The sequence below is a fragment of the Lepidothrix coronata genome, unplaced genomic scaffold, assembly GCF_001604755.1.
Source record: "Lepidothrix coronata isolate B3197 unplaced genomic scaffold, Lepidothrix_coronata-1.0 Scaffold45, whole genome shotgun sequence".
Classification (NCBI taxonomy): domain Eukaryota; kingdom Metazoa; phylum Chordata; class Aves; order Passeriformes; family Pipridae; genus Lepidothrix; species Lepidothrix coronata.
In genome coordinates, this window is record NW_016690225.1 from 4164755 (window position 1) to 4186125 (window position 21371).

The 21371-nt window shown below is 41.4% G+C and overlaps 1 long non-coding RNA gene across 1 annotated transcript in view; it reads right to left on the minus strand.

Moving 5' to 3' along the window:
• LOC108497159 overlaps positions 1-21005 on the minus strand; it is a 31943-nt gene extending 10938 nt beyond the window's left edge. The window contains exons 1-2 of the long non-coding RNA XR_001874703.1: positions 20224-21005; positions 19532-19643 (exon numbers count right to left, since the gene is read on the minus strand). This is a non-coding gene — a long non-coding RNA (uncharacterized LOC108497159). The remainder of the gene's footprint in view (positions 1-19531; positions 19644-20223) is intronic.
• Between the last annotated feature and the right edge of the window lie 366 nt (positions 21006-21371).

Below are 21371 nucleotides of genomic sequence, written 5' to 3' on the forward strand. Positions count from 1 at the left end.
AGAGCTCGGCATGGGGTCAAACACAGAGATCTTTAACTCTCCTCTCTCTTCTCTGTCTATACATTGTCTTATTAGACTGTCATCATCTTGCATCTCACATAGGCCTGGTGTATTTTACATTTTAAAAATGGAAAATGACAGGACGAAACTTTGCTTTTAAATAAGCATATATTTCACATAGAATACACAAATTCCAACTAACCTAAAGTGTTTGTGTCAAATACAGGAGTTTCTCAAGAAAACTATTCTTTGATGTTTGGTGCAAGAAGCCATGCTAGGGAATGCTGTGAGAATCCACACTGAAGGTGGAGTGGAAGGGACTCTCACTTTCCATTCCCATTCCTTTTGAACCAAATATGATGCTGTTCAAGTTTGTAAAGTCTTTGCACATGTATCTCTTTATACATATATATATGTATCTGTGTTTGTAGGCACACACATGTACATCTGCCTGTGTATAGGTAGTGCCTTGGAATTAATAAAGCTATAATCCTATTGAATCTTCCAAATTTAGGGGCAAGGAAAGACTAACTTTCAGAATTGTAGCTTCACATAGGCACATCTAAATCTTGTTTATATCTTCTCTATGCCCAAATCTCTATGCCTTAGTATCCAAAGTATTTATATTATATGGTAACGTTGCTTTGGAGGAAAGCCTGAGATAAAAGAGAATTTTTCCCTCATCCTTTCTTTTTAGGGAAGAATAAAATTAAAAGGTTAACTGGCAATGCAAAATCTTACACAATCGACAATGGAAAACCGCAGTGTTTTGGGGGCTCATTCTGTTAATGAGTAGCAATAAATAGTATCTTTTGTCTCCCTATGTATCTATTTTGGATAATCCAGCATGGCTATATACTGTTCCAACAGCAAAGCAGTCTCACTGTGTAATGCAGACCCTGACCAACAGTAAGGGCATGCTGTATGCACACCTGGGGATATCTGCTGGATGCAGTATAATAAAGAGGTATCCATGGAAACCTGGGTTTTAGACACAACCAGGTGTGATAACTCCACATACTGAGTTTGCAAAGCTTATGTAACAAGACAGCTAAATTAGCAATACTGCACTCATGGCTTGGGTACCATTGCAATGGCAAGTCAAGGTGTTTGCAGCAGAGATCTGCTCTGAGCAAGCACAGAGTAGCAGTCAGGGACAGCTGTAAACTGAGGAGTTCACAGCTGTCACAGGCACACCAAAAATTTCTGTTTTCTCCTTTGGGTAAAATTCATGTTGACTGGTTAGAGCTGTGTTCAAGAGCTCAGCTAAGGGCATCTGCCCAGATAAATGCATCAAAGCTGAACAAGAAGATATGGTTGTATAAGCACAGCACTTGCTTTGAACATAAGGTAGCCATCTAGTCGTCTAACACACTTGCTTAGGAGTATTCTGCCCTGCTGAGACATTTTAAAGAAGACACTGGTGGATGGCAGCTATGATTTCATTCACATGTACCTCAAGAAGCATCCAATTCTAGTGCAAGGAAATCCTCATAAAAGTGTAGTTTATATAGAGCACTGTAATATTGGTGACATCAAAAACCATGGCTGACAGCTCCCTTCTTTTTCAGGCACATTTCTGAACCTCTAGAGAGGCTCAGCAGTTTAACATGAATAGTCCTATCATTTTAATTTTATTTTATATTTACTAATATGGCTATTTCACAGACTCACAGAGTTTTTGAGGTTCAAGGGGACCTCTGGAAGTCGTATGGTCCAATCTGCTTGCTCCAGTAGGGTGACATGGAGCTGGCTGCTGAGACACACGTCCAGCTGGCTTTTGAATATCTCCAAGAATGAAGACTAACCTCCCTGGGCAATCTGTCCCAGTGCTCTGTCACCTCCACAGCAACAAAAGTGTTTCCTTATGTTCTGATGACACCCCTTGTGTTTCATATTTACTGATATTTTAATGCTAATAACCCCCACAGAAGATTAAAAAAGACAAATTTTATAGATAGAGATCATGTGGTACAAAAAGTAAAAAGATAATTGCTAGTCTCAAGCTACTCAGCACCACAAGTCAATACCATGAGAAGTCTCCTAAGTCCCACCCTTTCTCTCACGTTGCTTCCTTTTCCTTCAGAGCTTGTGGTGCCTTTCCCTTAATTTGCCCATTTCATCCACCCTCATCAGGGAGCAGGAGCAGGCTATGGTCACTGCTGGTGAGGCAGTAATGAGAGCTGTCAGACTGGCCAAGGACTCTCCTCTGTGGTGAACAGCAGCAGGTGCAGAGGGGCACAACCAAGGCCATGCATATCCTAAACTTTCTCCTGACATGGTCTCTTGGCCTCCAGCAAACAGCCATTTAGGAACTTCCTGAGGTGATAGTTTCATCCAAATCCCTGTGTACCAATGGATACATTTGCCATTAACTCAGCTAACCACTTCTTGAATCTACTTGTGCTTTTGGCCTTCTCAAAATCTTTCACAATATTATTATATATTCATGAACAAGTCTTGTTTGTTTTTAAACTTGCTGCCTGACCACTGCTGAGTGCTCTCTACTTGTATTCCTAGAAACAGTGACTAATCATTCCCTTTTTAGCATCTCTTCAATAATCATCACTTCCTAGGTCAGTAGTACATCCAGACCCCGCACATCTCTTCAAGCTGCAGAGCCTAGCCTATTTAGTCTTTCCTCACAGTCTCTTTTCTGTATCTTTTTTGGTTCTCCTACACCTATTCTGTCATGTGGGGAGTGGAATTAAGCAGACGATTCAGTAATCCAGGGACAATGTAAATTAGGAGGGTGATGTAATGGTGTTCAGTTTTGTTCTCAGCTCCCCGTAACATCTAACATTGCATGAAAGTCCGAGTGCATGGTCAGCTGAGAGTCACAGACTTGTTCATGTTGGAAGGGACCCCAGGAGGTCTCTAGCACAAACTTCCTCTCAAAGCAGGGGCAGCCATGGGCAGTTGCTCAGGTGGTTCCTGAAAATCTCAAGGATGGACAGTGCACAGCCTCTCTGGCCTATCTGTTCCACAGCTGGGCTGTTGTTGTGGGGGTAAGATTTCTCCTTTCGTTTTGAGTGTGAACCACTTTCGTTTTGACTTGAGACATTGTCTTTCATCCTGTCACCATGCACCACTGTGAAGAGCCTGGTTCCATCCCTTGACACCCTCCATGTAGGCACTGGAACTTGTTGTTAGGTCCCCCTGGAGCAATCTCTTCTGCAGACTGAACAAGAACAGCTCCCTCAGTGTCTCCTCACATGTACTTTAGCCCTGACCTCCTTGGAAGCCTCCACAAAAGTTCCTTCAGTTGCAAGGGGGGGACTGGGGGCAAAATCTTCCATTTTGGCTTCCCATACAGTCAGTGGAGAGATAGAGCAAGAGCCTTATCACAGGATCACCCTTTCTATCCACTCTAATACAGACTTTTAAGACGGATGGGATAAATCACTGAGGGCTATCTTTCTCCTCTAGGGAAGGAGCTTAAGCAAATAGTTCAGTATTAAGCATCTAACTTGCACAGAGCTCGGGTCACGGAGATGAGCCATACACTTTTTATTTTCATTCCCTATCTGTAAAATAAGGATGCTAGTGCTTCCTTGTTTCTCCCATCTATTTGAACCGCATGTAACTACTAAGTTAGACTGAAAGGTGTTTTGCCTGAAGTCTGAATAATGACAACTGACATATTTTTGAGCCCAATTGGCTTCATGCTGCCACTATTAATGATGAGGGGATGGAAGACGAAGCTTCTAGAGCAAATAAATTTTGAGCATTTGCAGACAAACTAAAAAGCTGACATAGAAGGGGCATGAAGGGAAAAATAAGGCAGTGAATTTCCACAATTTCACATTCTCTCAAACTTCTGAACTGCTGCCAACTTCAAGTCTAAATTGGCATATTTCTTATTTTGCTGTTTTAACAGGAGATAATTATAGTTCATTGTTCCACAGCTTACTGTGTAAAATGCTGAGCAGTATTTCTGTCTATTCTTCTTAGCTTTGAGGAACTCTAACTACTTTTGATTCTTGTGTCCCAGATAACCACCATTTAGCAGTTAAAAGTTCATTAAAAATGAGGCCAAACATAGATGAAAATGCCAACAAAAACATGCCTGAAAAGACAGATGAATAAAATGGCAGTGCCCTTAGAAACAGGTTTTCTCAGACAGTCTTTTTAAACATAACTAAAGAATATTTTATAAATTTAATTACATTTGATGTAATTAAACTTCTTCAAAGTAATTGTCCTAAGGATATGGAATTTTAAAATGGAAATTATACTCTGAAGTAGCACCCAATGAGAGTACTTTCTGCAAATATCCATGTGTATTCCTTTCATGACCTAGAGTTTAAATTTATCTAGTGTTTTCCACACTATGGAAATAAGTTTAAACTATAATGTACAATTAAAACTAGGATGGTAAAAGCATGTTTGAGTTGCACTCCTGCACTTTTCTATAATTAGGAAGGCAATAATTCCCTTGGGTTTTCCTTCTTTAGCTGTGAAGGAAAATGGCTGGTTAGTATTTCCAAAACATTTCTGTGATATTCTACAACATCAATAGCTCAACAAAAGGAGGTTCCTCCTGCTGTTCTTTTAATACAAAATCCAACTTTAAAATACATAATTAGAAAATATTCTTTTAGAGGCACCTCCATTTTTCTTTTTTTTTTTAATTTTAATTTTTCCACATTGAAATGCTGCTCAGATAATCCCTTCTCTCAGTCTGAACTTTGCTATTGAGAAGGTCCTCGGCATTTTGTCTTCTTTGTGGAAGGGTAGGGAACAACCAGTGCTCTTCTTGCTAGCAGATAAACAGGGTGGATGAACAGGGCACCACAAGCTTAGATTAGGACAGAGATTCATCACTGACAGAGAGGAAAAAGGTAAATAATTTCTTACTAGAAAATATCTAAAACAGTGAAGCACACTTGGAAGCACAAGTATTTGCAACCAGAATTCCTGGCAATGTCACAGCACTCAAATCTGTTTTCCTACATTTAAAACTAACTCTCTACCACTAAACAATTACTAGCAAACTTTGTGTTTTGCAACACCGATTGAAGAAGAGTAAGGAGCTGCCAGAGCCATCGCTGGCAAAGAGGCAGCAAGGCAGGATGCTAATCTGAATGGGGCAATAAAAGCATGCCTCTGTGTCAGCCGGCACACTTCACAGGCCAGGTGTTTGTGGAAATACACATCTGCTAGAGCCTGAAATAATTGTTCAGAGCACAAAGTAGGGCAGTTCTAGTACAGATATCGGCTCAGTAGCAACTACTGTTACTACGGCAGTGGCTGGCAGGAAGAAGATACAGATAACCAGCAATATGACCATCTGTTATGACAGGAACAATTTTTTATTTGCCAGAGGCAGCAAATATCCCCATGAAAACTGTTGTTCACTCATTCCTAACAATTTACAGCACTGTTTGCAATGTATTCCAATGAGAACCTGGTGGTCATACAGAGTTATAAAATGAGCCTCTTTGTTGGTTCATATTATGCTATGGGCTGGTAAATATGAGAAAAATGTAAAGGTCTTGTTAAAGAATAAAACAATGTTTCTGCACGAGCTTCTTAACTGCTGCACAACTTGAAGAATAATGATCCAAGTCCAAACTGCTGTGCTCACATGAACCAAAAGAGAAAAATAAAAAACTCAGTGAATGTGAAATGTCAAAGAGAAAAGAAATAAATTCATAAAAGTACATAAGATATAAAAAAATGAGGCCAGATGTGATTAGCTTGATAACTTCAACAAAGAGCCTTTCCAGATTGGTTTTGAGCCAATCTAGTGCTTTTCTCTTATTAAATAACTTCAGTGATTTGTAGTCCTGCTTGTATGTGATTTCCTCCTACTTTAATCTTCACAGGATCAGTGAAATGTTAGCTCAGGGATACTTTCTCTCTGAAGCACAAGAGGCTTAGTCAACCTGTTTTGTATAAATGTCTAAAAATACATAGATCAATTGATTTACAAAAGGCAGTATCTACCTTGCCCACTCCTTCCAATCATGAGACAGCAAAAACTAGAGACGTGATATGTATTTATTATGTTTTTCCTATGCTTGAACAATTGTTATGAAAATGCAGTTCTACTGGAGCAGGTCCAGAGAAGAGCAACAAGGCTGGTGAAGGGACTTGAACACAAGTCCTATGAGGAGAGGCTGAGGGAGCTGGGGTTGTTCAGCCTGGAGAAGAGGAGGCTCAGGGGAGACCTCATCACTCTCTACAACTACCTGAAAGGAGTTTGTAGCCAGGTGGGGGTTGGTCTCTTCTCCTAGGCAACTATCAGCAAGACAAGAGGGTCTTAAGCTGTGCCAGGGGAGGTTTAGGTTAGATGTTAGGAAGAAATTCTTTACAGAAAGGGTAATCAGGCATTGGAATGGGATGCCCAGGGAAGTGGTGGATTCTCCGGCTCTGGAGGTTTTTAAGATAAGACTGGATGTGGCACTTAGTGTCATGGTCTAGCAACCACAGCGGTAGTGGATCAAGGGTTGGACTTGATGATCTCGGAGGTCTCTTCCAACCCAGATGATTCTATGATTCTATACTTTGAATACCTGTGTTTTGCCATCACAACAGGTCTTTACATTTTGAAAGCTGATAAGGTAAGCAGTGAAGTCCCATGAGGTTTCCTTCCTCACATTTCTGATGGACAGTAAGAATGTAATGTGTAATGTGAGATTGAAATAAAATGGATGGTTCCAAATTTGGTAAAGTAAGCCAGTCCTGTTCCTTTTTTAGGGGCTGAAATATTTATAAAATATGATAAGTAGCTTTCCTTGATACTTCTGTATGGGACCTTCCATCAAAAAGAATCATGGAGACAGGTGAACGCTTTCACATACTGCTGAGAGCCTGAAGCTCCCCAGGGGGAGTTCTGGGGCCGTGATCTGAGTCAGGTATAAGCTCCATACATGGAGCTGCATGCAGCAGAAACAGGCTGTTCCTAACTAAATCAGTGCTAGACACATACCAAAGATCTACTCCTGATTTAAAACAAAGCCTGCGACATCTTAAACAACTGCACTTTGTCAGGATGATCTCCAAGCCAGCGTTTCCAGTGCCACTTGGAAAACTGATGCACTTCATGTACTGTTTAAAGAAATTTTTTAGCCTCCAGCGTCCCAGACTGTGCAGTCCAGACAGTCTCCCACCTCTGTCTGGTTGGGCAAACAGCACCAGGAATGTATCTGTTTTGAAACAACCATTCAAAATGTGTATCTTTGTCCTCCTTGTGCCCTGGTCTCCCTGACACCTGATCACCACTATGACCAACAAATTCAATCATTCACAGGTGAATCAGACTGAGCAAAGGACTGACCTCTATCTGACAGTTTTAAAAACTCTCGTTCAAGGAAAAATACATGTCAACATGGATTTGAGCTGAAAGGAGATCTTTTCTCTTCCCACGCTGTGTACTCCAAAGGAGGAAAAATCTGCAGACCATGAATACAGCTGAAACAGGCACATCTGTATCTCTGCCTGAACACTACACTGAGTCCCTATTTTTACCCACTGTTATAGCTAAGATGGCTGAATTACAAGGTCACATATTTTGCTGAAGGCGATATCGTGAGTCATTTGATTAAAACTCTGCCCTTCCTGGCTCTCAGTCCTTTTCTCTACTCATTAGTACACACAATGTAATAAAATGTCGGAATATCCCCAGAAGGGAGTCTTGCTTAGACCACTTCCTCTGTAGTTCACTACCACAGACCTCAATTCCTGGCTTAGGCAGCTTTCCAGATGAACTATAGATGCAAAATAACATTTTCAGTTAAATTTCAAGCGGGATAATGTGCAGCTACAGAACTTGAACATTGTTCTAAATTTAAACAAAATTGCAAGAGGAATTTTAGAGAGTATTCAAGAGAGTAAACAGAATAGAGGCTAAGCAAATACATAGTGGACACTATTCACCCTTCTAATTATCCATCTTGACAAGGGTTCTTTGATGCATTTGGTAACTTTTGACCTTCCCCCCTTCCTTTCCTTCCCCCCCTCAATTTTTAGCAAAAAGCCTTTACCCAACCCTCTAATCTAGGATAATTGAAAACTGAAAAGTTGATAAAATTAACCAGCTGTGCTAACTGATAAGAAATCACTGATAATATTAGATATTTTATTAAAGTTGAATTAACACTCTTCTATTTTATAACACAGTTTAAGGAAGGGTTCATTTTATAAACTCATAGGGTGTTGGAATGAAAGATGTGATAGTTCCCATGTAACCTCATAAATTCTCTTGCTAGTCAGTTTTGAGTCTACAAGCTCTAATAAAATTCTCATGAGAACACAGTATTCATCCATAAAAACTCCTGAACCTCCCATGGGAATTGGCTGGTTTAGAAGGGTTCAGAGGTTCAAGCCTGTGGTTTATTTATTAAAATTTTCTCAGTAAATATATCATAGTATAATAGATAACAAGCACACTGTTCTGTGCTAATAACATCCATCTTCCATAATACACATGCACAGTAATCTTCAAAAATAGGAGGGAAGAACCTTAAGTTACATTTGAATGTGAGTGCACTGAACCTTTTCTCAAAAAGAGGTTGAAATCACAAACAAGAGTGCAAATTTGCTTCCTTATTTTTCCCCTCACAAAACTGCTGTCATCAAGCGCAGCTAAGATGTTGCTCTGTGCAAAGCTATAAAAAGGGAATTCAGATCACCTGAGCTTTTAATAGACTGAGCTGAGGTTAGACACTTCTAGACCCTGAAGATGATGGTGACTTAGAGACAACAGTAGTAGAGCATCAAAAGTTGTAGAAGTACATGCCTTCTCTGTAGTATTAGAAGTATGAATCTGACCAGGAGCACCATATCCATGCTGGAAATACAAGTATTTTGTATAGTCTGAGGTTGGAGGCTCTGAATCGATTTTACCTCCTCCCTCTATAAAGCCTCCAAACCAACCTTAAAAAAGTGCAAATTCCTTCCTTCCCTTGGAGACAGTAAACAGCAGCAGGAATGTGATAGGCAGCAGTAGCTTCTGTGAGACAATATGGTACCCAAGAATAGCTCAGATACGCACATCAGGGATGAGTTTGATAGCTAGTTCATGTCAGACTAATTATTCTAACACAGGATCCACACAGTCATTTCCACCTCAAAAGGCTTCTGAGGGAAGAAAAGTATCACTAAAATCCAGATAATTTTTTTTTTTTCTGTTGGAAAGCAAAATCAGTTGCTCTATATCCTCTGGTGGTGGAGAAGAACACTTTGACTCTAAGAACAAGCCAATCTTTCACAGATACTTTTTGGCAGCTGATTTCAGGCCTTTAGAGGCAGGCTCTGAGGTGGCAAGAACAGGGAGGTGACAAAGTCACCTTCCTTCCAGCACTACAACCAGCTGCCAGCTTCCAGCTCTGAAGATGAACAGGCAGATGGTCACACCTCTCCTGGTCCAAATCTCACTGCTTTAAGCAGGTGTGCAGAGCACTGCAGCACCAGCCCACTGTGGGACCCAGGGCTGCCAACACCACCTCGCCTCTAATATGCCAGGGATGAGCGTGCCGATGACAGTCTCTACATTCTCTACTCAGCAGCTCCCATATCCTCCACTCTTCTCCTGGTACTTCTGTGTAAAGATCAAACGGGAGAGGAAGATGCTCCACAGAAAGGGTGGAACACCCTTGTGTATTCCTTGCCTTGCCTCCCTGGGACACAAATACATAGCTTTCATAGTCAGCTGCTCAGTGCTCCATATGGCATCCCATACTCAACTCCCCATTGTCTAACACTGATGGAGTGTTTGCCTATAAAGAGCACAAGGCTGCATAGCAAACAAGCCATTAGTCTCCTTTCTCTGTGGTCTGCATGCATGCAGATCCTGCCCAGAAAAACAGACTGTGTTCTGATTTCTGCCAACCATCTGCTGAAACTTAAATGTATTTTACTTTTTATTCTCAAACAACTCCAAGCAACTTCACAGGCTTCCTTCATTTATCATAACAGCACCTTGAATATGTTCATAAAATTTGCTTAGCTTTGATAATAAAGTTCTGGCTTTGTATTTCAAAGCAGTGTACTTCAAATCCTGCTGGGACTGCATTTTTATTTAAAATTCGCTGTATCTTTCCTTTCTCTCAATGTGAGCTCGGCACCTGTACAGTATTTGAGTGCCTGCATGAGAAAGATAATTAACAAAAATATTCAAACAACCTTTTTTTTTCCTGGAAGAAAGCAAACTTACTCTGTCTGTGTGCATATGATAGAGCTAGTTTCCTTCACACTGACACACCCAATAAATATTTAAATAAAATTAAATAAAATTCAACTGTTCAACATGTAAAGTAAGCATTACAAATCTTCTTAATTTCTTGATAAAATCAAGAGTTTGATCCTACAAGTAGTGTACATTATTATATACTATTAACCAGCTATAGCTGGGCACACACAGGAAGTATGCAGGCACAGTACTTTTACACATCTACACATCTTTTCTCTGGAATAGTGCTGGCATTTGTCAAACCATTTACACCATATGGACAAGAGAGAGCAATGGAATATAGCAATCATTGACTTTCACAAAGAAGAAACTGGATCTGAATTCCACTTTAGCCCACTCAAATCCTAAGGCTCTAGGGAAAGCTTCTTGCTAGCTCCAACAATAACAGTGACCTGCAATTTACATAGCACATCTTTTGAAAGATTCTCAAACTTACAAAGATTTACAGGGGTCACTTCAGCCAACAGTGAACTGCAGAGATGGGGGGAAATAAGTTTGTGACATAAAGAGATAGGCCACAGAAGTGAAAGACAAGAGACCAAGAATACTGTATTCCTTTGAAAAATGTAGAGGATAATGGGTAGACACACTATAAATTATAACACTAGATTATCCTTCAGCTTGTAAAAACTATCAGGAGACCTTAAATAGCTACAGATGGTCAGTTCCTCCATTTTCAATTACTTCTGACAGATGGCCCTTCTCCATTGCTCAGTGCTGATACGTCAAGAACAGTGATTAGAGATTGACTCAGAGGCAAGAGTGGTGCCATACTTTGCAGTATGTATTTATAGTCAGACCCAGAGTTTTCTTTACCTCTATATCTGCAATTCAAAAATGCTGCCTGAAGACATATTGAAACAATAGCAGTCCCATGGTTCTATCCCCCGTCTCGATTTACCACCATAAATCATACTGAATTGAGAGACAAGGCTATTCATCAGTTACTTGAAGACCCCAGAATACATCAGTATCATTTCTAGCAGCTAACAGCACTGTGTATACTTAATGCATTTCATTATCACTGCAACTCTCTTTCATTCCCAAAAGTTGAGGATTCTGTTATAGATCAAATCATCAGTTAAACTATTGGCCAGTAATCACAAAACCCAAGCCAACTGCTGACAAACCAAATCCATAACTGGCATTTATACTAAATTAATCACATAACACGTGGCATTTGTTAGCACTTTACCACATTGTATTCAGTCTGGTTATTTCCTGACTCCAGTTCCAGTTTCAATCATGGCTTTTCATTTTATGTAAAACATCCAAAAAATAAAATGATCCAAATGTCTTTATCACCTCGGAAAATGTAAACTGTGGGAGTGTGAAATATAAATTCTTCACCATCTAGTAAAGCACCAGGCCCAGATGGTCTCTCTGCAGTTTTTCCAATGATCCAATTTCCTCTTTCTGTCTCATTTATGATGCCTTTATTGAGAATCATAATAGGTATTCAAAAGACATTTAGTAAAGCAACTGTTAATTTCATTTTTGGATTTTGGAGCCTAAAGGATGTCAGGAAATAGGTTTGCTTGCCCACTTATTATTACCTTCAACTGTGTGGGATGCATCCAGAACATCACAACTCACTCTGGTTTCAGTAGTGTCAGCCACATGGCTGCAAGCAGCTGCTTGGCCAAGCCCCTTGCTCTCCCTGCTCCAGTGGCCCACATGCATCCCAAGGAGGGCTCTCCCTCACTATGGACCTGACAGGCATGTACAGCACTCCTCTTGACAGATGGCATAGACAATGTCACATATGAAGATAAAGATGTGTCCAAAGTGTGTATCCGTCTGTATCCGTGTACAAAACACACCAAACTGCCTTGTCAGCATTGGCCCAAACTGATCATGTTAGAGAAGAAGAAGATTATCAACCAGATTAAACAGTTACTGGGGAATTACAAAAACACTTGATACAAAGCAGGAGCCAGACTGAAAAGAAGTGTAAAAGATGCGTGAAAACTCATAACAGAAGGGATAGACCTTAGAGGGGAAACAACTGCCTCAAGGGTGGGTGATTCAGCCCATGACTTGTAGAGAGCTGCAGGGGTCTGCAAAAAGGTAGAGGATCCATATCTCCTGCAGGAGTCATGTGCAAACAGGGAAGTCTGCAATCTTTGGGGAAGGGGTGTTTTTGTAACCCATACTGCCCATGAGTGAGGGGGTGCACCCAGCTCTGTGCGCATGTGGGCCTGTTTCTGTGTGTGCATATGTGTACACTAACAAGGCTTTGGGATTAGTTATAGGAGACTGTTTAGAAATTTCTAGCATGGTTTGTCTATTTGTATTACTGGTCTTGTATGGACAGTTCACTGATTGTTGGTTAATTACACACTGCCAATAAAGTAATAAACTGCTTCTATCCATATTTATTTTAAACTATGTGAACTCAGCAGTTTTTCCCTGCAACGTCTAGTAAGTTGCTTAAGCAACCAGAGATATCTGTAGCACAAAGATTTCATGTTTTCTTCCAGAGTACTGATGCAGAATAAATTCATGTTTAGTGAATCACATCTAACTACAGGTGAGATCCCATAAGTGCAAGCAATATTTGTCTCAAAATAACTATTTTTAACTAAGACATTACACATACGGTTATTTCAGACCTATTTCCCAGGAGTTCATACGCAGATGTTACATGGTTAGCATTTGTAATTAATCATGCTGTTATACTTCAGTTTGGAGATCAGCACTCACTGTTGGCCCCACATTTTCCCTTTGAGTTATCTGTGAAAAAGAAAACTGGGCTGGATTTGGTTCTCAATTACCACAGTCTCACAGAGAATAACCTTAGCTAAGCCCCACCAAAGAATTCAAATCATAACTGTACAATGGTTGTTGCAGAGTTTCACTAATCCTACAGGTTTTGGCCGGGGGGGTTGGGAGTGGTTTGTAACATCAACTCAGAATTTCTGTAAGACAGACAAGTCTCTTCAATTTTACCCATTTAATCAGCCTGGCCAATTCTCCCTCCTTCCATAGCTGTAATAACATACTCTAGTGATCCCTAACATACCTTTTGCTGTGCATGTCTGGGTATGCTAGCCAGTGCTAATTTGCTATAATCCTTCTGTCCTGACTTTTCCAAACAAGACCGATACAAATGTAGGCAGTTTGGTCCAAAGCGTGGACTCCGATTGCCTCACAGTCCTGAACATTGCCCAGCACTGAGGCACTACCAGAGACAGCAAACTCTTTCAACACATACTCGCAGTATAGATAAGACACAAGCAGATAAGCAATCAGAAAGGTTCTAACATTTACCAAACAATGAACTTTGAACAACTTGGTAAAGGAAACAACACACAAACACACAGCCCAGTTTCTGGGCTGAGATTGTAGCTGAATATCCCAGCCAAAGATAATTGTATTTCACAAAACTGCAAACCTCACATGAGAGTTTATAGTGGAAAAACACTGACAGGCCATTATCTGCAACATTGTATTCACAAGGCTGTAATTATAGCTTTACCATAATGAGTGTAACTCTGTGGTCAGAAAGATAGCAAGAATATGATATTTTCCATGGAATACTTCTTCCTTCATAGACGTTTGGCTTGAAATCTGGATTTTAAGTTGCAGTACTGTTGGCATTATTTTTCTCACACTTTCATTTTTTGAGGTTGATCTATATAAGTGCTTTAACTTGGCTTCTCCTTTTAGGTGTACAAATAAAAACTACTTCATTTTTTTCCAATGCACATAACAGTAGACATGTAAACAATTTCTATAATTTGATGTTTATAATCCTCCCTTGGCACTCACAGTGGTACTCCTTCGAGTATCATCAGCCACAAAAAAATGAAGATAGCTTTTTTCTCTTTTTTTTTTTTTCCATTTAGGTTACTGCTGTTATTAGGTAAGATCTCTGAGGCCTCACTAAGCTGTGCTCCTCCTGCCTGGCTTGGCAAGAGACATATCCTAACCCATGCTGCCTCATGACAATCACCATGAGATATCAGTCTTACCACCCACTAGGGGCTCATCCACCACATGGTTGTAGAAGGTTTCTGGCTCGTCTGCACTGGAGGAGCAGCAAAAAAACCCTCAGCAGAGACAAAAGATCTGGCTCCATAATCAACCGAGCATGAAATACAGTACTCATGTATCTAAGTGTGGGAAGAGCTTAGGAAGGGGAAGGAAAACATCATCTGAACTGTTAAAAATGTTACTTTTAATAGATGTAAAAGATCGGTCGGTAACCATTATTGGGGGTTCCTAAGTAGTGGGTGGTCCTCCTTACTGGACGCACCAACTCTAATGAGCTCTGATGAGGAAACAAAGTCAGAACCTCACTAGGAAAGTGCTGGAACAAGAACATTGCTTTGAGGGCCCAAGCCTGCTCACCACTTTTTCTCAGTAGTACTTGTATAAGCAATACTCCTGATGTTAATGTGATTGTCTGAAGGCAGAAGGAATACTCATACAAATAAAGGCTGGGATTTATGCCTAGTAATATGTCTAATCTGGCACTCTCTCTCCTTCAGCTGTACTAGATGTTTTCCAGCAGAAGACTCTTAAATAATATTTCCATAATACACTGATATCCTGGGGGAAATTCTCTCATAGCTTACAAAATCAGTTTCCTGAGACATGAATATTCATCAAGTTCTATGCAGAAAGAGCAGAAGGATCCCAGGGCAAAAGTGCACCATCAGGAGGGCTGTAGTTTAGTCTAAGGGGTCCCTTTCTAAGTGTCAATACTATGAGGATTGTCCTAAACCTGTATGTATATCCTCAGCAGGGCACAATGCAGCATTAGGGATCTAAGGTTCAGGTTTCACTGAAGTAAGAGAACCATGAGACATCACCTTCAAAAAATAAAATATAAACTCCTACCAACATCGCATTTACCCTTGCATACCTGCGGACACAAAATTAGAGCCCTGAAAAGAACACAAGGGATGTCCTGTAGGTTAGGCCAACATCCAGCTCCCCCTAGTATCCTTTCTTTAATAACAAAAGATACTATTTAAAGGGAACATGCAAGCCAGGCATATACATTTCCTATATTCACCTCCAGCACCCACAATCACTGTATTAGGGATGCTAAGGAGCATATTGCTACTCATTCTTTCTAGCATCTCTTTATGAACATGCAGTCCATTTAATTTTTTTGTCTCCTTTCCAATGCGCTGACCTATTTGCTTCCAAAACCTCTGCTGGCAGCAAATTTCACAGGTTCACTATACCTGCTACATTAAAAAAAAAAAAGTATATTCCCTTTCATCTTTTCTAAGCCAATCCCCTACTGGTTTCAATGACTGCCCCTAGTTCTAGCTCTGCAGGATTTGGAGAACAATCTTTATTCGTTCTACCCACTGCCTTGATTTTACAAATATCGATCACATTCACTGTCTCCAAACTGAGGCTCATGCTGTGGGCAGCCTCACTCCCTTCTATTTGACCCCTGAGAGTATGGGATGTGGGTTTGAGTGGGACTGTCCCTCCACCTTTCACTCCCCTCGTCAACACATGAGCAAGAATCAACTCTAAGGATCAGAGTTCAGACTGCAGTTCCAGAACAGAAATGTCAGCAGTAGCTAAATTTTCTGATGATTTATCATCATGGCTCAGCACACAGTTCACTGAATGCCAGACATGGTTCAAGGAAGTGACTGAGAACGGGGAGAACAGCAGCTGAAATCAGTTATTGCAAAATCACAGCCTGAACCACCCTCTGTGTACCCCATAAAAGCTAGGATCTCACAGACCTCTTCCTTCTGGGAGGGATTTTGTATCTTACTTTCCCTTCTTTTTAGTGTGAGACTGATCTGAAGGATGCCTATGATGTGGATACTCCTGTCCACAAGTTTGCCCATACTTGACCTGAAAAAGGTCCAGCCAGCTCATGCTCCTGTGTCAATCAACAGCCATGGGCAAAAGAGAAAGAGCAAGAACAGTGGGTATGAATTGGTGTCTAGGAAACAGTAAGGACAGGGCCCATACATATGAACTTCCATCCTAAAACTTCCCTAGCTTCAAACTATTTTTCAGCCCAGGAAGCTGCTTTGAGGCATACATAGGTTTTAGGTAAGACTCAATGCATCTGGAAAACCTGGAGAGGGCAAGAGATCCTGTGCCTCTGTCCTTCAGTGAGTTGTTGTCTGGAAAACTCTTGTCTCTCAGTATGTGCAGCAGAAAAGAAATCCCTCTGTACCAAGCACATAGTAGTGAGAGGTATAAGAGATCTGATATCTTTCATACGACGACAAATATCAGTGAAAGGGTCTGAAAATATATACACACAAAAATTCCTCTTTTGACCCAAGAAACTTTCATTCTCATGAGTTATTTTCAATCAGCTGAAAACACCACACAATGACAAACAAGCCACTCCAAATATCTTTGAAATCCCCTGGGATTTCACTCTAACTTCCTGAACTGCTTTAAAATCCACATATTTACTAAAAAGATGGGAAATTTGGGATATCTCAGAAGCAGAGCACAGCTAGTGGTCCTAATCTGGATTTAGTCAGACCAAGGGCTCCTGGGATACTGAAGAGGAAAACCTCCATTTCTTCAGAAGATGAAGTCTATCAGCTTTTGAGAACTTAGATAGGAAAATCAAATCACTACACTGAGCAGAACCCAAGGCAGTTTAATCACTCGCTCTTAACACCAGCTACAGCCTTTTGACTATGCCTGATGGGCAGAAACAGTTTTACATATGCTCTCCCAAATCACTGCATATCACAACCCAATTCTTGCATTTAGTTCCTATTAATCTCTTCATTATTACATGTAGCTAGAACTTAATTCATCTGGAGACCTCACGCTAAAATTGTGAATATTGTCAGTTCTCAAGGCCCACAGCAAGGTTTCTGTGGGCATGTACCTTTTTCAGTGTTTGCTGGACTCAGTGTCTGGGAAGATTCCTGAGATACCACTGACCAGCCATAATTCTGAATTGCATTTCACTGAATTTACCAAGAATTTCAGACAGTGCCATACCATAATGCTTTCTTGCATTTCAGGTAAAGTTCCCTGACAAGTCAAAGAAAATGCACAGCTCCAGGTAATCTCACCCTTTTTTCAGATGCCTGCAGAGGCTCTCCCCAGCCTCCCACCCAGTCATGCAATCCCAGCTCTTCCTTTGTGCCCTGACGCTTTGTAGGCCCTCCTGAATTAGCTAATTGAAACAAATGACTGATTGAATGAATTCAGCAGAAAGTGATGCATTTTTCTGCCTGGTTATGTTTTTGCTGGGCTATCGAGTTGACTCAGTCGATGAGGACTGGGAGTGAAGGAGTAAAACTCAACAATTACTGCACAAAATAAGGGACTGGAAAGCAAAACTGGAAATCAAGAGGCCCTTTTGGCAGCAGTGAGCTTTTAAATTTGAGCACTATCTCCTGTGAAATCACTGCCCAAGGACCCATCTCTTTTTCCTTTGCAGGCTTTGCAGTCCCTGTTCATATGTTTAGTTCATATAAAAGGTCTTAGTTTATGTGACTGCCTGTCAGATTACTTTATGGTTATTATAAACAGCAGTATCTCCGCCTTTTACTATTTGATTGATGATTCTGGATCCAAGCTTTCATAATAAATTTTCAAGCAAGTGACACCTCAGGACTGCAGGGTAACGACTCACAAAGTCCATCCAACAGGTTGTACATCGCTCTCCTTAGCCTTTGAAAACAACCTTCTGTTCCTTTAACACCACCGTCCTTCTCATTGCTTCTCTACCCATGTGTGTGCAGATACAAAAGCTTGCAGAATTTAACAGTCATTTTTTTGTACTGGAACATAACAACTGACTTCTTCCTTAATTAACTACAGATTATTAAACCTGAAGCCTCTGAATCTGCATTTTAGAAACTATATTTTGTCTCCTCTTCCTTTTCCATAGTCAAACCCAATGAAGATAACAATCTTTGCATTTAAATCTTCTGGAACTACAGCTGTCTCAGGGTGCTTAGCGCTCCTTTCCCCTACCCTCAGGATCTTTTCTTCTGTGTCTGCGATTTCAGAGACACCCTCCCGTTTCACATTATGTTCTGGGATAGCAGTTAGCACTAACTCCTAACTGGAGCTTACAACTCTGAGTAGCCTTTAGCGTTAATAAAGGAAGACTACCAAAAAAAACACAGACAGCTTACAGCAGAGAGAGGTCTTTTATATGTTTCACTCTGCCAACGTCCTGTCCAATCACAGGTAGCCTCAGCAAAAATGTCTCAGGGGAGGGAGATGGGCTGCACAACTCCCTTAGAGGCTTCTTATTCTAGACACAGTATAAGCAAAGCAAGGCACAAGCTCAGCCTTTCTCAGGAGAGAGTGCATACATTCAGATGTAATGTAGGTGGGGCTAACATAAGGTCACACATGATCAACATAGGTGGAAATTTCTGGAGACTGGGCTGTGCCTCCACTTAACATTTTTAGCCTTTTTCTCTTCAGGTCACATTTTCATGAAGATGAAAAAACATATCCCTGAAACTTAAGCAATTTGCTTGCCAAATTTGAAAGCTGTTTTTGCAAAGCAGAGAGATGCTAGAGGCTGTTCAGTGAAATGCTTATGTTTATAATGGACAAAACTGTGTATTCTCCCCTAAATTCATCCTTGTAGTTGGCTCGATTGTTGCAAATGGAACTTTCCAAAACCAAAGCAAACAAATCATAATACAAAACAAAATAACCAAAACAAACTAAAACAAAACAGCTGGAAGCAGACACCCAACAGGGAAATTTCAGCTCAGATTGGCAGTTATAAGCAAACGAAAACTAGACTAGAAAGCACATAGCAACAGTAACACTAGCTTTGCTGCTAGCTCTGTTATATTTCACTGTTAGGACTGAGGGGTTTGATTTGTCATGCTACCAACAAACTAATTTAATGAATTCTCCTACAGTTAAAATCCTCCCACCTGTGCTGTTAAATACAGCAACCATTTCACATCAGAGAACAGTTAAGTAACAGCTTATGGAGAATAGTACCAAACATTTTCGTAATTGAAAATGGAAGCGAACATAACAAGCAGCATATAATTATGTGAATTCCAATTTAGCCCAGACTTCAGGGTTATCCAGTCTACTTAAGTGAGAGTATCATTGAATCAGTAACCACAGCTGGTCACTATCCTAGAGGTGCCAAAAGACACTGTATTTCTTCTGCTTTGGAACCCTCTCAAATAGAGTTGCATGGTTCTACTCCATTTAATCCACTATTTATTTTACTGTGCTTTTTAAGAGCCAGAAGTCTTGGAATACTTCATAAAGAAATACAAGATTGCTGGATTTCAGCTTATGAATCCACTTTCTGTTTGCATTTTGGAGCTGTCCTGCCCTCAAGTGTCCTGTATTTGTTTTCCAGAGTTGCTTTACCTTCAGTGTTCCTTCCCATAAACACTAGTTAGATGAGAACAGTTCTGTTTTCCACCAAGTAGACAGACTTGGAAGCTCATGTGCAGTGGGTTTGTATCAGAGCAGTTAAACACTAACAGGAAAAAAACAAATGGAACGTTAGGAGTGGAAATTAAATGCATTAACTCTAATGAGAGCACTAATTTGCTTTCCAGCTAGCTCTTTGGAACGGAAAACTCCCACACCTTTAAGCAAAGAAACCTAAAGGAAACACAGGATTTTGGCAGAGATTTTCAAATGACCCCTGAAGAAGGGAGGTATCCAAGTCCCATCACAAGGCATTGTAAGTCTCTCCCTGTTGTGGTCATGTTTATGCTCAGTCTGTTTGTGGGAACAAGGGAAGTGTGGGGCATGTCACAGATAGGCACCCCTGAATTACTGCTGAAGAACACGTCCTGCAGTGGTCAAGAATGGCTCACTTGAGAGAAAGCTAAAGAAACACTACGGAGAGTGACAAAATATGGACAAAAATAGCTTGTAGTGGAACAGGTCCAGCAAACAGGGCTAGTGGACAAGAAGTCAGGGTGTTAAAAAAGCTACGTCAAGCAGTTTCATAAACTAGCTACGTGTATAGTATCAGGGGCTGTGCCTGCTGTTTCCCCTGATAAACACGTACCAGCACTGTGGTACGTGCCTGCTATGTGCCTGCTCACCTTACTTCATGCAGACAGCCCTCAGAGTTTCAAAAGATGCAGGTGAGGAGAGAGAGAGGAACCTGTGAGGGCCAGAGGGGTGCCTGGCACAGCAGTGAGTGCTCATCACTGGGTCACAGGGTGTCTGTGACGTGCTGCAGGCACCACTCTCATCCTCGTCTCCATGGGATGGGTGCCCTTTGGAGACAAGCAGCTCTGCAGACATAACTCTTCCATCCCAAACATCCATCATGAGTTCTTCCATCCCAAACATGGCAAGGGGGGGGAAGGGTTGAGCTTCAAAGAGTAAAATAAGCCTCAGATCTTTCCGCTGGTTGAAGGGCTGGATCAGGAGTCTCAACAGGCAGGAGATGCCCCCCATGAGATGGGCACTGCTGCAGAGGAGCCCCGACAATCACAGTGCGCAGCCACACTGCCCTGCGCCAGCACAGCCCCATCTCACAGAATCATAGAATTGTTAGGGTTGGAAGGGACCTCTGGAGTTCATCTAGTCCAAGGCAAGGTCACCTAGAGCAGGTGACACAGGAATGTGTTCAAGTGGGTTTTGAATGTCTCCAAAAAGGGAGACTCCACAGCCTTCCCGGGCAGCCTGTTCCAGTGCTCTGCCACCCTCAATGTAAAGAAGTTCTTCCTCAATATTGAGGTGAAACTTCTTGTGTTTTAGTTTATTGCTATTTAGTTTATTGCAATTGTTCCTTGTCCTGTTGCTGGGCACCACTGAGAACAGTCTGGCACCATCCTCTTGGCACCTGCCTTTGAGATATTTATATGCATTAGTGAGATCCCCTCTGTTTTCTCTTCTCTAGATTAAACAGGCCCAGCTCCAGCAGCCTCTCCTCATAAGAGAGATGCTCCAGACCCCTCATCATCTTCGTGGCCTCCGCTGGCCCCTCTCCTTGTCTTTCTTGTACTAAGGAGCCCAGAACTGATGCAGCCTCACTAGGGCTGAGTAGAGGGCGAGGATCACTTCCCTCGACCTGCTGGCCACGCTCTTCCCAACGCACCCGAGGATACTATTTGCTTCCCGGCCGCAAGGGCACTGCCGGCTCACCGACAACTTTTCACCCACCACTCGTCTCCCCGCGGCCCGGCCTCGCCAAGCGCCACCAGCCTCCGCTCCGCCAGCGGCGCTGCGGGCGGGCCGGGCC